Source organism: Mandrillus leucophaeus, unplaced genomic scaffold, assembly GCF_000951045.1.
Source record: "Mandrillus leucophaeus isolate KB7577 unplaced genomic scaffold, Mleu.le_1.0 Scaffold237, whole genome shotgun sequence".
NCBI classification, from domain to species: Eukaryota; Metazoa; Chordata; class Mammalia; order Primates; family Cercopithecidae; genus Mandrillus; species Mandrillus leucophaeus.
The window spans coordinates 582,061-586,231 of NW_012102443.1; the positions used below are offsets into that span (position 1 = coordinate 582,061).

Genomic DNA, 4,171 nt, shown 5'->3' on the forward strand with positions numbered 1-4,171 from the left:
GGGGATGAGAGCTTTCTGGGCTCGGGAGCGGCCTGCGGGGAAGGCGGCGGGAGCCCGGCGGGGCGTTAGCGGAGAACCTTGCTGCGGTCGATGGAGACCTAGGGAGGGATGGCCCAGAGGAGGGCGGCGCGGGTAGGAAGCCCCGGGTCCCGGATGTGTTTGGAATGTGAAACCCCTGCGGTTACTGGTCATTGAACAGGAGGCAGAGACGGAAAAGGCCTATGTGACTTAGGGGTTTGGGGCGGGAGGAAACGGGAGAAGGTGTCCATTTATTGCTTTGGGGTAGACTGTCGGGTCTGGGTGATGTGGAGAGCGGAGGTGGGTTTTGGTCATTTTAAGTTTGAGGTAACTGATACTGTGGACTGTGTGTTTCACCTCCATCCGCTTTTCATGGCCTACAACTCCTGAAATCCCGGGGACCTCCAACGTGATGTCTTTTGTAGGCTGAGTGGACTGGTGGCCGGCAGCCCTTAGGGAGCTTCTGGATGGGACTGGTCGCAGGAAAGACCAAGGCTGAGTTAGAGGTTCTGGGGACTTTCAGCCCCACCCGCAACCTCCGGGGAGGGGAGAGGGCTGAAGGTTGAGCTGATCACCAATGCCTGTGAAATGAAGTTTCTGTAAAAACCCAAAAGGGCTGGGTTGAGGGAGCTTCCAGATAGTACGTGGGGATTCCTGGAGGCGGTGCCCAGAGAGGCCTTGAATTTTCAAGCCTTTCCCCCGGGTTTTACCTCACGCATCTCTTCACCTGTATTCTTTGTAATCTTTATCCTATGCTGGTAAATGTAAGTAAAACATGTCTCGGAGTTCGGGAGCCGCTCTAGCAAATTAACACAACCTGAGGAGGTTACCCGGTTACACCCAGTCGGTCCGAAGCGCAGGTCAAACAACCTGGGCACTGGAAGTGGGGGACAGTCTTGTGGGGCTGAGCCCTTAACCTGTGGGGTCTGCTGGTATGTCCAGGAAGATGCTGTCAGAGTAGATGACTGAGTTAGGATGGAACTGCACAGACGACACCCAGCCTGTGTCCACTGCAGAACTGATGACCTGCGTGATTCGTGGCGAGAAAACCGCCACACATCTGGCGTCTGAAGCATGTTGCGAGAGTCTAGTGGGAGAAACTGAGTTTGTTTTTACTCTAAATTGTCAGACTGTTAGTCACTGAGAAGCGGTGCTTTCTAATGATTGAGTGGGGATTCCTGTCGGATTGTGTGAGTTTGTGTCCTGGCCCTACCCACTTTCTTTTTTTTTTTTTTTTTGAAATGAAGTCTTGCTCTGTCGCCCAGGCTGGAGTGCAGTGGCAGGATCTCGGCTCACTGGAAGCTCCACCTCCCTGGTTCAAGCGATTCTCCTGCCTCAGCCTGCCGAGTAGCTGGGATTAAACGTGAATGCCAACAAGCCCGGCTAATTTTTCTATTTTTGTTGCTGTTGTTGTTTGTTTTTTGAGACAGAGTCTCGCTCTGTCGCCCAGGCTGGAGTACAGTAGCGTGATCTGGGCTCACTGCAACCTCCATCTCCCGGGTTCACACCATTCTCCTGCCTCAGCCTCCGGAGTAGCTGGGATTACAGGTGTGAGCCATCGCGCCCAGCCCTACCACTTATTGCTGTGGCCTTAACCTGTCTTCAGCCTGCTCGTTTAGGAATAGGGATTATAGTAATACCTAGTTAAGATTTTTTGGGAGTTGGGTAAGTGCAGCACTTGGTATGTGTTAAGCACCTCTGAGTGCTATGTTACCGTCACCACCAGCATCATCCAAGCAGAGCTATGGACAAGGTGGCTGGGGGTGGTGTTTTGAGAGGGGCTGAAATAAAAAACTACTGATATTACCACAAGTCAACAGAGATTTAGAGAAACTGGGTCTCGTGCATTGCGAGCGGGGATGGTAAGTGGTGCAGCTACTCTGGGAATCAGCCTGACAGGTTTTTAGGAAGTTAAATCTGCTCTGCATTCCTGAGCTTTTATTAGAGAAATGAAAACGATTTTCACACAAAAACCCGTATTTGATGTTCATAGCAACTTTATTTGTAATTGCCAGAAACTGAAATAACTCAAATGTCCCTCTAGAGGTGGACCCCGGGGTGCCACTCCGCTGCAGTCCTCTCTGCCACGCAGGTGGATCTCAAGGGCATTATGCTGACTAGGAAAAGCCAATCTCAAAAGTTGCATACTCGGCTGGGTGCTGTGTCTCACGCCTGTAATCCCAGCACTTTGGGAGGCCGAGGCAGGTGGAACACGAGGTCAGGAGTTCAAGATCAGCCTGGCCAATGTGGTGAGGCAGCCTCTACTAAAAATACAAAAAATTAGCTGGGCGTGGTGGCAGGTGCCTGTAGTCGCAGCTAATCGGAAGGCTGAGGCAGGAGAATTGCTTGAACCCGGGAGGTGGAGGTTGCAGTGAGCAGAGATCGTGCCATTGCACTCCAGCCTGGGTGACAGAGCAAGACTCTATCTCAAAAAAAAAAAAAAAAAAAAATTGTAAATGTAACATTACCCAGTCTTCAGACCTAGCTGTCTCTCACATCTTTACCCATCGATATGTCAAAGACCATGTGATCATACTGATACTTCCAATTTCAATGCAACGTCTGTGGGTTTATTCTTTTTTTTTTTTTTTTTTTTTTTTTAAGATGGAGTCTCACTTTGTTGTCCAGGCCAAGGCTCACTACAACCTCTGCCTGCCCAGTTCAAGCGATTCTCCTGCTTGGCCTTCTGAGTAGCTGGGATGACAGGTGCACGCCACCACGCCTGGCTAATTTTTGTATTTTTAGTAGAGACGGGATCTCACCATGTTGGCCAGGCTGGTCTCAAACTCCTCACCTCAAATGATCTACCCACCTTGGCCTCCCAAAGTGCTGGGATTACCAGCATGAGCCACCATGCCCGGGCCCCTGGGTTTATTCTAATACAAGAGTCAGCAAACTGATCCAAACTGGCCCCCATCTATTTTCCTAAGTATAGTAAAGTTTTATTGGAATACAACCATACCCTTTTGTTTGTGTATATCTGTGGCTGTTCTTTTTTTTTTTTTTTTTGGAGACAGGGTCTTGCTCTGTTGCCCAGTTGGAGTGCAGTGGCACAGACAGGGCTCTCTGCATCCTCAAACTCTTGGGCTTGATTTATCCTTCTGCCTCAGCTCCCCAAGTAGTTGGAAGCACAGGTGTACATCACCACACTCAGCTAATTTTTAAAGTTTTTGTAGAGAGGGTCTCGCCACATTGCCCAGGCTGGTCTTGAACTCCTGGACTCAAGTGATCTTCCCGCCTCGGCCTCCCCAAGCGCTGGGATGACAGGTGTGAGCTGTCACACCCTGCCTGTGGCTGTTCTTGAGCACTTACATGGCCTTTGGCTCGTAGAGTCTGAGATGCTTACTCTCTTGCGCTTTACAGGAATCATTTGATGAAACCCTGTTCTCACTCCCACTTTCCTTTCTGTCATGGAGAGTCCTGGCTCTCATCAGCCACCATGTATTCAAATGATTTGCTTTGCCCTAGAGTCCACAGAAAATAGCTGTAGGTGTGCTAACTTACAGCATTGTGAAAACACCTACTGCTTAGAGGCTGTTCACACTGTAATGGTCACACTTCTTTTTGTCTTTCTCCTTAGAGCACTTTAGTCACTCAGTTTTCCAAAGTTATGTGGGTTAGCTTCCGGTGTGTTACTCACTTGTAAACCAGTTAGGTTCGTTTCTTCTGGCTGGTATTCCATTTATTTGGGTGTCCCCCATCTTTTTGTTTATTTACTTGTTTTTTTTTTTTTTTTTTTTTTTTTGAGACAGAGTCTCGCTCTGTCGCCCAGGCTGGGGTGCAGTGGGGCGATCTCCGCTAACTGCAACCTCTGCCTCCTGGGTTCCAGTGATTCTTCTGCCTCAGACTCCCAAGTAGCTGGGATTACAGGCGCCTGCCACCGCGCCTGGCTAATTTTTGTATTGTTTTTAGTAGAGGCAGGGTTTCACCATCTTGGCCGGGCTGGTCTCGAACTGCTGATCTCGTGATCCACCCACCTTGGTCTCCCAAAGTGCTGCGATTACAGGTGTGAGCCACCTTGCCCGGCTTTACTTATTTCTTGAGTATGTCAATCACGAACATGTTTTTAAAAGTCAGAACCCTATGGAAACTTAAATTCAGAAATATTACTCCCCCCCATCCTTTTATTTGTTGTTGAGACAGGGTCTGATTC

At 49.3% G+C, this 4,171-nt stretch overlaps 1 protein-coding gene across 1 annotated transcript in view; it reads left to right on the top strand.

Annotated features, from left to right (window-relative positions):
- Positions 1–161: 161 nt before the first annotated feature.
- The window catches only part of ANKLE2 (ankyrin repeat and LEM domain containing 2), a 48,600-nt gene continuing 44,590 nt past the window's right edge, over positions 162–4,171 (top strand). Inside the window, exon 1 of the mRNA XM_011982213.1 lies at positions 162–318. The gene's annotated coding sequence lies outside the window, so the exon portion shown is untranslated. The remainder of the gene's footprint in view (positions 319–4,171) is intronic.